Source organism: Cydia pomonella, chromosome 15 (genome assembly GCF_033807575.1).
Source record: "Cydia pomonella isolate Wapato2018A chromosome 15, ilCydPomo1, whole genome shotgun sequence".
Taxonomy (NCBI): Eukaryota; Metazoa; Arthropoda; class Insecta; order Lepidoptera; family Tortricidae; genus Cydia; species Cydia pomonella.
The window spans coordinates 5,242,193-5,256,010 of record NC_084717.1 but is presented as its reverse complement, the minus strand read 5'-3'; positions in this window follow the sequence as shown (position 1 = coordinate 5,256,010).

Here is a 13,818-nt window from a genome sequence, read left to right as displayed (position 1 = left end):
ACCTCACAAACGTTTATTCCATATTCAATCTTCAGTCTGTGTATAAGCATCTTGCTTACTGATTGAGAGCTTCCTAGGTACTGTATATTTGTATCAGGCAAAAAAAGTCCTTAGGTATAATAATGAGGTAAGTTTATTAAAAATCACTGTAAATCTACCCCCTTGATCCAAAAATCAAACCCTTTTTGACTTTCCGCCAAAACTAATTGTTTCCCTTCCCTTATAATCCCAGCTAACCCGTAACTAATAGCACTGACTACCCTACCTGGACCCCTTATTACTGAACCTCTAACTTTATCGCCCCCCCACATCAAAAACGACTTGAGCCATACACTATCCCTATCAACATAGGCTTTTTATGAAGAACTCACATTTCAGTGTACCAAAAAGACGTAGGTAAGTGACAAGTTTTTCGTAAGAACAAAAGGTCTTTTTGTAGAAGTTTTGTCAACTTTAGTGCTGCCACACGTTGCTGGCGGTTATTTGAGGAATTTAGCACCGATCCTGTTTTGTGATGGCGATGAGTGTGAATAAAGCATAATGGTCCGATTCGAAGAATGTTTAAGACATATTAAAATATTGGAAAGATCTTTAAAAGATCAATAACAAATATAAGTATGTATATTTATGTATGTATGTATTATGTATGTATGGTATGTTATTGTATTATATTTGGTTGTTGTTGTTAAAGTAGCACCGCCCACAATCTCTCTGCTTTGCCTAAAGGTTGACTAGTAGAGAATGCCTCATGGCATTAAGTCCGCCTTTTGTACTATAAGGTTTTCTTTTGTGCAATAAAGATTAAATAAATAAATAAATAACTAAACGACATGTCACAATTGACGTTTATTTCCATTCCGCTGTGATCCCAATAAGATCTATCTACGATATTTCTAACGTCAAAGTGACATTGGTTGCCCGAATCGAGCTGCTTCTGCCAATTATAGGATAAATGTGACCTGTAAAGAAACTTAATAAATCTGCACATACTTGGAAACGACAAATGTTCCTTGCCATACTTGACGAAGCACTTGGCATGAAATTTAGATTGGCTAAAGCGTAGCTTGGCCAAGCTATCTCTGCACTGCATACATTGCAGTTGCAGAGAGTACAAGTGCCATTAAAACGTTAATTCATGAAAATACGACTATGTGGTAGTAGTAGGAGGTAGTAGTAGTAAAACACATCATTGTACAAAAATGAAAATAAAATAGGAAAAAAAAAACAATCGTCATTAGTACAAAGGCGAACTTATCCCTTTAAGGGATCTCTTCCAGTTAACCTTTGAGCAGTATGACGTTTATAGTGGCACTTACATATTTTGTCTCTGCCACGAGAGTTCACGGATAAAAAAAAGATCTTGAATACTATATTATAATAAATAAATATTAAAGGATATTATCACACAAATTGACTAAGTCCCACAGTGAGCTCATTAATACACAAGCTTTAAAGCTTTTTATCGTCTTTATAGATGTAATAGGTATATAAATACTTAAATACATAGAAAACAGTCATGAACATGACTCAGGAACAAATATCCGTGCTCATCACACAAATAAATGCCCTTACTAGGATTTGAAATATTATTTTATTTTAAGATCATTTAGAGTTCGACATATGGAAATTAACTCGAAAATTTCTTCGTCCAAGAAATAAAATGTCTTGTAGGTATTGTAGATCTTGTGCAAATTACTATTACTTACTTTTTTATCAAAAAGACAAATTGTAAAATAATAAAGGTCAGTTGTGAATGTTGTGATTCAATATTATATCTTGACCCAAGTAATATAATTCTTGTCACAGGACTTTCCTATCTTGAATTTTAAGAATTTAACATCCCAGAATCGTTAGTGAGATTATTGAATATATCTTGTTCTTATTTCAAAATATATTTTTATCTGTGTTGACTTAGACGGATTCCAAAACCGCCCGGCGGCCACAGCGCATTAACTCGAAGAAGCTCCATTACCCTAACGACAACCATAGTTCAGGCTCAATCGCCGGCTTAAGCCGCTATTTGTAAACCTTCCTCGCAGATAAAGAAACGGTTTGATTGCCGCCATTACAGATACAGGATTAACTGTTTTAAGCTGGATGGCTTGAGATCGGACGTCGACTCTCATAAATATAAACCTTGGGGAGCATCGTAGGATAAAGATAGTTTATTATTCAAGTAGGCATATAACCATGCGCTTATGAACGTCAAATAAAGTTACACCGGCTCTAACCCTACACCTCTGACCCGAGAAGATTTAAATCCCCCCTCAATTGGAGGAAGGTATCCCAATATCCCTTATTAACGGCCCGATTCGAAGAATGAGATACGATAACGATAAGTTCTGGTTTAGATAAGTTCTCATTTAGATATCGTTTGTATGTCGTGTAATTGACAGAAACAGCTCGATTCGGGTAACCAATGTCACTTTGACGTTAGAAATATCGTAGATAGATCTTATTGGGATCACAGAGAATCGTAATAAACGTCACTTTTGACATGTCGTTTAGTTATCGATCTTTTAAAGATCTTTCCAAGATCTTAAACGTGTTTATTACTCTTAATCATTCTTCGAATCGGGCCGTAACTATTAGCTCGGGCGAAATGTATTCGAGTCATGCTACTTTGCTCCACTTTAAGGAAATTTTGAATATTTTTTGAAGTATTCATTATTAAATATTCAGACGAATTGATATTAAGCAAAACATCTAGAGTCAAACCGAGATAAGTTGGCAGCGATTTTGATAGCCCAGACCCCAGACGGTGCACGATTTTTATGAAAATATGACGTTTACTTGACACTTGCACCCGATGCACGGGTTATTTGAAACGTCAAATTTCTATGAAATTATTTATTTTTTTATTGCACAAAAGAAAACCTTATAGTACAAAAGGCGGACTTAATGCCAAGAGGCATTCTCTACCAGTCAACCTTTAGGCAAAGCAGAGAGATTGTGGGCGGTGCTACTTTAACAACAACAAAATATAATACAATAACATAACATACATATGTAATACATACATATACATAAATAACGACAAAACATATAGAGCTTACGAGTACGCATACATTATGATTTTTTCATTCAGCTAGCAAGATTTTTAAATGAAAACTTATTTTGAGCATTTATGCAGCAATTATGCACACTTGCACCGTATCAAAATCGCTGTCAACTTATCTTGGTCTGACTCTAATCTAGTATTTTCATCGGTAAATCGATGTCATCTATTGTTTTATATATCTAAAACAATGAATAAATACCCAAAAACATACCCATTGTTTGGGGTATTTTTGCTCCTACCTATAGTTTACTTAGGGGCGCAAAGTTACCCCATTGTGCTCACAATAGATAGGGCTCGCCAAAAAAGAAAGATTATTTTATGACTAACGTGGCAATTCAAAATACATATTCAATTTCGTTTATCTGAGTAAATAAACAATAACATACAACTATTATATTAAAACTAAACTAGCCATAAAATAAAACTACTTAAAAATTAAACTAATATTAAATAAAACTAAAACTAAAAGATATACTAATAAACAAATTAGTTATAAAAAGAATACCCCTCAGCGTTATGGGATCTTTGCCGCAGGCGGAGGCTTTAGAAGGGGTATTCTTTTTATAACTAATTTGTTTAATATTATATTTATACAATAACATAACATAGAAATATATATTTGAATATATTAGACGTTAACCTCATTTTACTGAATTGGAGCATAGTTACCCAGCGGGGCGCAAAGTAGCAACATTTTACGGTACATTAATAAGCCTCTTATTCATAAAACTATACGACCCTGAATTAGTTAAATTTTGTTTTATCCCTTTCTTACAAATACATAAGTCAAAATGACAGATAAAGATAAACTATTCATAGCTAATTCGGGCTTGTTATGTGTTTATGAATAACGCCATACATTTTTAGTGTTCATATTGCTGTTTTCTGTAACTTAAAATAAAAATATTTGGAATCCCTGAAAGATTATTTATTACGTTCCTTTATATTGGCAAGTGTGATGAATGAATAAGGTACCTTATACCTATACCTATAAGCATACCGGGCGGGGCCCATAATAGGAGCAATAAATTAAACTGAAGGGTAAAGGCTGTAGGAACTCCTCAAACTGTGCAAAATTTGTTCAGCGAGTTTTAAAAATAGCTTGTTTTGATTTTTAGTACACTTTAAAGTTTATTCTAAGACGCATGTAAGACGCAATGTATTGCGAATTTTGGTATGTTTAATGTGAAGAAAAGAAAATGACAAGAAACGTCAATCAGTACCCCTAGTGTAAATTTATTCGATAGCCAGACGTGACGTACGCGTTTGCGATAAGTGTCATTTTGTATGGGATTTTGAGTTTCCAAAACGTCCCATTTTACAAACTAATGATTATCTTCAAGATCGTATATTATAATGACGATCTTGAAGATAATCATTAGTTTGTAAAATGGGACGTCTGAAGACTTCATAATTAGTTTGAGGAGTACAATATACATGTTTTAATTCCAATATCCACTAGTTATTATGTCAGCACTGTTATTATCATTATCATCGTTAGTATAAGTATTTTAGTTTAGTGTGTATTAGCTCTTGCATTATTAAATATCAAATTAAATTAAATATCATTTATTTTCAGGCAACTATGGCCCATATATACATACCTTACAGACTAACATACATACAATAATAAAAATCTTAAAATATAAATATCATTTTGACGACGCAGTTTTCGACGCATTTTATACCTCAATGGTAATGCCACTTAAACATTCTAAATATATACATCTTAGTGGGCAGTGGCGGGGCAAGACCAAAATATTATGTGGGCAAGGTACATTTAGCGAGGCCCTCTGGTGGCGCATGAAATAACGAACATTTTTACGGTGCCGAGGTACAAGTACTTATTTGAGGCGCGAGGCCCCTCGGACCGCGAGGCCGTAGGCGGTGGCCCACGTCGCCCACGCCTAACGCCGCCTCTGTTAGTGGGAATTGTCTCAGGGTGTAGGTTGCACCTATTTATGTATAATTAATGCTGCCAGCGTCTTCGGTAATATGCCGCAGGGGCCATTTTTAGATTTATTTTAGTTTTATTTTAGATTTAATTTAGTCATATTTTAGTTTTAGTTTACATTATTCAAAATTATATTTTTATTTTTTTAATTAAAACTTTTAGTTTATGTACCAATATCTTTTTCTTTGAACTATCTGCCTATGTCAGTTTTTTCCCAATAAAGAAAATAAATAAAATAAAATAATTTTAAATCACAGCTGAGCTATGGAATGTGATCAAATGCCTTATTAGAGTTATTAGAGATGCATCTAGATTCTAGATGTTCAGCGTGTTAAGGCACCTGATCACATGCCATATCTAGATCTAGATTCTAGAATCTAGACTTATAGAGAACGGATCTAAAGCATTATTCCTGGGCGCGTCATTTAACATCCTTTCAGCAAGTATTTCATTTTGTAGCGTGTGTTTTATTGCATTTCTGCAGGAAAATGCGAAGTTAAGACAAAGTACAAACTACTTACGTTTGGGGGCGTCCATTAAATACGTGAGACGTTTTTGATAATTATTATTAGGACTAGTACTTAGTATTTGAGATTGTTTAGATAGTAATCTATTAAGATTACACAGAGATAACATTAGAACGACTAAAACCATGTTTAACTTTAAATTACTCTGACATTCTCACTTTTTTACACAATTTTTTGACCGTGAATAAAATTAAGTGATATTTGTCGAAACCTCCCTTACGCTAGACTCCCTACACTCCTGATCTCCTTACGTAATGAATGGACGCCCCCTTTTCAGAGTTTCACTTCGCGTTTTGTATGTTCTTATCTGTCTCTCCATCACTCTTGGATATTCGAGCGAGACAAAGAAATTTTGATTTTCGTTTTTCGCGGTAGGGCCTCTGCTCCACACGCGCTAATAAGGCCAGTTCAGTCCAATACAGTTTAATATGTATCTACTGCCTAGGGCCATAGAGATGATATTAGATGAACATTAAATAGCTCTTCAAATATTTTAATAGGCGCCTTCTGTTTGCGTTTTTTAGTACAGTCGAGTTCATAAATATGTATACAATTCTTCACCTTAATCCTTATGCAATAAGGTGAAAAAATGAATACATATTTATGAACTCGACTGTACAATAGACATTAGATTTTACAACTCAGCTCAGCTTGAAAACTATAAAGACAAACGGCCTGATTCGAGCTTTAAGATTCATCAAAAACTGGCTAAAGATACGATATGGATCGGACATCGTTTTTGTTTGAAGAAACGTAACTTTTGACATTCACATATCCGATCCATCGTATCTGTAGCCAATGTTCGACTTACTTATCTTAAAGTTTGAATCGGGCCTTATTGTATTCGGATATTTCGAATAATTTCGTATGTGGTATAATTCCGACAACCAGATGAAAATCACCCAAAATCCCATCATAATAAGAGTCCCTTTTCGGAATTATTCGACAGTTTTCGATATTCTAAATTACCCGAATATACCTATCAGACATACAATTACCAGGCTCAGCAGCCAGTAAAATGTAAACAGTGGGCCGACACTCCTCCTTTCGGCTTTTCTCGGCTCAGCATTGCTCCGAGCAATTATTAGGGTTGGCACCACTTGACGTCCCTATACGTGCACGACCACAGATAAAATAATGACTTGAATTTTGACAACCCTAAATGGCCGAAAGGGATAGTGCCATACATAAGAGGGACAGCATAATTCGACCCTGAATCGCTGTCAAACTTCGGTTTTGTAGGAAGTGTTATTTCTGTACGGTAGTACTATTGTTTATTCTGTGGTGTAAATAGCCGAGTGTACAAGCAGTGTGTTATCTTAGTTCAAGTATAAAGGTGCCACATGTTGCCGCGTTCCGTAACTAAATATGATCGTAAAGTATATATTTTCGCGGAAAAATTAATCATAATAAAAGCAATAGCGCAGTAGAAGGGAAACAGTATGACCTTTCAATTCAGTAATTTTCTTTGCAACGATAGTCTGTTATTTTTAACAAATAAGTACAGTCCATTGGAAATTAGTATGGAACGGTTATTTGTTTCTTGCATAAGATGTATGGCGTAGTACTTCATACTTATAAAAAAATAATACTAGAGTAAACAATACCTTATAGCGCGATCTGGCGGCTATAGGACACATTATTTATTTGACATTTCATTTGACGGCCGTCAAACAAATGGTATAGGTATCGGTAGGAGAGTTGAGGTGAATTATTACACACACAGCTACAAAGAGTAGGCTAGCAGTAAAAACAATATTGAATGTATGAATTAGTAAATGTGACTTATGCGCACGATATCCAGCTAAATAATATAAAACCTTGAAGAAACTTTTTGGTCCATCTTGCAACTGGCGATTCAACTTGCTATCAGAAGGTCTAGTGTAACATGAAAGCAAAATATTCGTTAACTATTCGATGACGTTAGGTGAGAAAACTACTCGGAAACTAAAAACCTATACTTTTTAGTTAACATGCGAGTGTGACATGCAACCTCAAACTCGTCCTTTACAAAAGATAGCTAATTTTGACAGTAATTTACCTTTTTCGTATGTTGGTAGAACTGGGTGTTATAGGTGGCCAAATTACGAAGTACAGCCCATGTGGGATCTTCGAGCGTATTAAGATCACCACTTAATTGGTTCGCGTTATATTTCCGTTGAATAAATGCAGTGGTCGGCAACCTTTAAGCAGCCAATGCACTTTATTTATAATTTGCAACTTTATCACTATATCTGATAATTTATTATTATGCAAAGAGCACTCGACAATGTCAACGACGACTGAAAACGACAACAATTGTCAACAAATACCTATTTTAAAGGATACAAAAAAAGTTCCCGACAGCGGCAGTACTCTCAAGTTCAAATGCCGCACGGGCTTGCGCTTGCCTTTTACTTGATAGTAATACTTTTCGATAATGAAAATCTACAATCAAGCTGTTTAAAAATATGCACCCTTTCTTCGTGGTTCGCGATACTTATTTAGTAAATCTGAATAGACCATAGATTAAGTACAGATACAATTATAATATGTTAACGGCACCAATCATGGAACATTTAAGAGAAAATTTGGAGTGTTTTTGTAATTTCACCGACACCTGTAAAATTTCTACCGCTTTACGCTTTAAAAGTTAAATGTCCAATTCGTCCTTTATGTTTTCTATGTATTTAATGAAATTTACACTGCAATTGACTTTACACACTTCAATATTATTAACCAATAAAAACTGTGGTTTTTTGTGGCGCCATTAATTTTCAAAATAACAAGTATCAATGAAAAATTAAACTTAAGCAGCTCTTTGGCTCTTGTTTATGGAAAAATGTTGCCAGCGATTAAAAACTGATGGTAAATACTTGTTTTACAGGATTTGTCTATACCATTCCATTACTAGTGCCTGTTCCATTATAGGGGTGTTTACTATATGTAGTACTACGAACAAAATCGATGTTTGTAAGCGCGAGGCCACGAATCATGTTGGCCCTGTCATGTCATGTTATGTCATGATCATTTGCGTTCCGAACGCGCCGACTTGAGAGACGTAGACCTGATATAAATTTTATATACAAAATAACCAGGAAGGTTCGCTGGCCGCCTGTTGCCGACCCCTGAACAAGAATATTATGTATCCGTTTTCAAACGCGCTGACTGCGGGCGAGTGTAAATTCAAATATGACATTCGTAAACGTTTCGAAACCTAAACTCAATAGTTAAATTAGTCACTCGAGAGTTGTCGAGTGAAATGTTGCGTTTGGAGTTTCGCCCTCAGGTGGCAATTCCATTTTTTACATTTTCTAACATTTATGAAATATTTACTATTAAATTGTCTCTAGTTTTGTTCTGAAATTTGGCTTAAAGTGTTTTAAAGTACAATAAAACCAAGAATCTGACACTATTCGTTAGGACTGACAAAACCTATGCTGGCGCCATCTGTAAAATACTTCGACCGGTCAACCCCATTTAACGTGGAGTAAGAAAAAGTTCAGACGTACAAGGCCACGGCATGTCGCATGTGCTGCTGTCAGAGAGGAGTGCTGCTGTATCTCGGTTTTAACCAATTTTTGAGGAGAGCAAGAAAACGTAATTTGTAGGTATTTCGTCTAAAATATATCATCTGTTGATGCCATAGTACAGTCAGCATCAATAGTAGCGGATGAAACAACGCGCCAAAAGTATCTGATATTCCGGATAACTTTTCAAAATATAGATAAATCTCTAAAATTTACATTCAAAAGTATATCTTTTACCGTCTTTATTGTTCTACATATAGAACCACCACATTTTGTGAAGTTGTTACAGAATGGTAGATACTTTTGAAACCTTGTTTGATCCGCTACTTTTGATGCTGACTGTACTAAGGGCGATAATATTCAGTTTAAGCAGAGCTTACTTTTTGATATTTTTAGATATTAAACTTTGTACAGGCAAAAATAGTTTTCTGTGTAGATTACTGCCCGAAAATCTCAGAAGCATTCTACACAAATTCAAGTATCTCTTGTTTAGCTTTGAAATAGCAAGCACTTTATCTTCTTAAATACTTCACATATTTGGTTCTTCACTCAATAACTTTTCCAATTTTCATGCCACTCTGAAGAAAATGGTATCAAATGAAAGCTAACCGTAAAACATATTTTTATTTTTCTTATTAGACACTGTTTGACAAAAATCATTTGAAAAAATTCCTTGTCTTTTAAAAAACTGCCATCCTCTGACCTTCTGACATATGTGAATTGGTACCTATTTCATTGAATTTATTACATTCTAGAAATTATTATGTGACATGATGACACATTCCTTCAGCAAACCCGTTTTAAGTCCTCGTGGATGGGTGGTGCAGGATCATGCTTACGAACTTTACTGTTCTTATAGTCCCATTTGACAGACGTGTTCGAAAGGAATGAGGCTGGTACGTGGTGAGAGCTCGTGAGTCCATAAAAATCTCACACAGGTCGACCTAGTCCCATATTCAGAAAAAACTTGTGCTTGGGGTATTAGGCGACGATACACAGACTTGTATAGATAAATTTATACTTAGGTGCATAGATAACATCCATAACTCGGGAACAAATATTCGTGATGAACACACAAATAATTGCCCATACCGGGACTTCAACCTGGGACCTCTTGCTTTGTAAGCAGGGTCACTACCGTCTAGGCTAGGAGACAGTTGAATTAGACTTTAATTGACCGGTTTTATATTATTTTTATGGAGCTCCCGATATTATTAAAACAATATAAAAGGTAATCATGGTTTATATCCCGGTCAATTTAAGTCTAGTGAAACTAACCGTGACCGTTAAATTACTTATATCGGAAGTTTCGTAGTAATAATATAATTAGATCTCTCCATTCCGTATTACCTATTTTTTATATAGCCGTATCGATCTAAAACTTTGCTTAGGTATATATTGTTTACCTTTACCATCGATGAAAATACAATAGAAATAGAGGTATACCTAATAAAGGTAATCGGTGGATCTATTCGGTTGCTATTTTTTTTTTCACAATCCATAACTCCCGGGGGAACAATATAGGCCTTTGTCCTTCAGTACGCCAGCATGAAATAAGATCTTTTTCGAGCAAGTATGATGAAAATGAAAATTATACATAATGTATGTGATGTGTACCTATGTGAAACACCATGGATTACCGTGTTGCAAATTGCCTCCAGCATGGAACTTTTCATCAAAGTAATTGTTTACCTACCTGTCTTGATCTACCCAAAACGCTTACAAGTGGATCAGGAGGACGAAGATTTACTTCCCAGCATTCAGCGGAGAGAAGTAGGCTACGGACCGAAGAACGGTGGATAGGCTTGACTTATTCGGTCAATTTTTATCCCTAGGTACCTTGTAAGACATTGTTTGTAGATGTACATAATTATTATTATGTTAATTATTAAAAAGTTGAAATAAAATATACGCCTTTTTTAATTGATCGTTCGCTACATTACAATATTTTTACAGATCTTGAAAGTAGGTATCAAATATAAACAATACAGTTGGTATTTTGTTTTGTAATATAAGTATAGTTTATCTATGTGTACAAAAATTATGTGCACTCAAAAACAACTCAGCAAGATGTATCCTGTAGAATACTTTACTTGCCTCTGTGCCGCCGCTTCTCGAAGCTCATTATGATATGTTACGCTCTTCATGCTTGCTTTGCACTGGCCACGTAAAGTGGTAAGTAGATATGCAACGAGCGATCTAAGATGATGGGATTACATCTTAGCCGAGATGACAATAGTTTGCTACGATAACGAAATGCTTTCCGTTCTCTTTCTCTTCCATATTAGTGAAATAGAGATACATAGCTACGTCAGCACAAACGATTGTCATCTTGAGTAGGCCCCCAGTTCAGTTTTTGATGCGTGCTGAAACTGTTGAAAAAATATCGGACTTCAGGTAGGCATCGGGTAATATTAGTAGGTACTCAGCTATATGACCATTATTAAGGGTTTTGCTGTACATACTGGCATGGCATCCACGTTAATGTAAAGTTTATTGCTTGTTCGATACTCTAAAACTTCTCTTTTACTCATTGGCCTCGTACCTATAGCTTGAACAAATAAAGTAGCGGTCTTTATACGCCGGAAGATCCCACATGCACTGTACTTCGTAATTTGATGATTACCACCCAGGTCTGCCAACATGCGAAAAGAATTTAACTATGAAAGTAGTGAGCTAACTTTCAGAATTGTCAAGTGTCACGTTGCGCAATACACTCGCATATTAAAGTAAAACGTATCGTCAGTAGTTTGCTCGATTAACTTTTTACATGACAAGTGTCAAACTGAATGTCATCCGAGTCTGGTTACTTTGGAATAATCGTATCTCACCCAATTGTGACATTTTTTTCTTCATAATCAACGTTCTTAAAGAGGTTTTATCTTCATCGTCTTTGGTGATGTTTTGATTCGATGTTCATTTGAATATCATCCTTAATACTTTATCAGTTAGGTCAATATTAATTTGTGTTGTATTTCTACCATTTTTAATGCGAGGGCTTGTAAACATTTTAACATGTTTATGATACTACTGCTTACTGCTGATGATGGCTCCACAACGAGTAGTAGATAGGAAAAATCAATGATATCATTATAAAATAGAAAATGAAACAGTCATTCTATTATGCAGATTGATTAGTTAAATACTTGAACGGCACTTATAAAATTAGAATAAATAAATGTCACTTATAAATTTAATTTAATGAATTTCTTGAATGTATAAGTTTAATTCTGCTCGATATTGTCTGGACCGTATAAGTCATATCTAGCACAGATGAAATCAACAATCAGCTACTAAAAGTTTGAGCTCACTCAATACCATATTTAACAAATTTACATGCCTACATTTTTTTCATCATTTCGCTTCGGTATAATGTGCAAAACACGTTTATTCGTTTTTTAAATAGACCATAATAAAATTAACGTTAAATAAAAATATTTTATTATTTATGTCCAATCTTTTCAGAAATTTATAAGTAGGTATATTTAAACATGACTTATCTAAGTTTTATCATTTGTGACCGGTTTATTGATTGAACATGAACTAAAAAACTTAGTTCTCTCTCCTTATCGTTAAGAAGGTGGCAGAAAAAATCATAGACCTCTACGAAGATGGGAAGACGACTTCAAAGCTCTTGCTGGTGCCACTTGGCGGAGGAAAGCCCATGGTCGGGAACTTTGGAGAAACTTGGGGGAGGCCTATGCTGGAAAGCAAGACAATCTCGACTCCGATGTCTGAAACTGAGCATTGATATATAATAATAGTTTTTAAACTAATGATAAGTGAAACTAGGAAATAAGATGATTATTATATTTTGTAAACTAGTTAATAAGATTGTTAAATAAAGGCTTATTGAATTGAATTGAATCGTTAAGAAGAGATTATCGTCAGTGTACTTGTACTAATATTAGTTTAGTACCTATTTTACCTCAATCCGAGGACAATGCCACTTAAATATGTTTATAAATCTTAGTGGGAATTGTCTCAGGATGTAGGTTGCACTTATAATTTAAAAACCAATAAGTACCTATCCTCTTTTTTGTAACATCTGCCTATGTCTGCTTTTTTTCCAAAAATAAGAGGAAACGAGCTTTTGTGGTTCGCCGGAACGATATACCTAATATTTGTTACTCTCGACAGTTTCGGAGACACTCAGTTAAACTCGTTTGCATGTATGTTAAAAAGATAGCAATATTTGCCGTTGTATCTTGTAGATATATTCAATTTAACCGGTTAATTTCTTTCCACAAACACAAAATAAAACTAATTTGCCATAAACTGGTACCTCATTAGAATAGTTCTTTAACCGGTAACCGCAAGCGGAAACGAAAACCTTTTCGTTCCCGAGTAATTGTACAAAAACGGTTTAAAACATAAAACGGTTTGCGATCCCTTATAAATACGATACGAAAAGTAAACGTGAGCGACACTTTGAGTAAACGTACTTATAATTTACACTCGCTCTTTGAGTTTCCAAAACGTCCCGCTTGGTGCGCTGTTCAAAATCCCATACAAAATGAGACTTAACCTAAACGCGAAAGTTACGTTACGCTATCGAATGGAAGTTACACTAGAGGTACTGTACGAAAAAAGAATAATAGTCTGGCAAACACAACTTGTCAGTCAGTAAGATCCAGTAAAATTATACTCTTCCCTTTCTTTTGGGTGCTAGCACCAGAGTAAGACAAAGATAGTATGTTTCAAATGTGACAGTCCTGGACCCAACTATAATTTCAAAAACTCTCCGTCATTACATGATTTTATTGT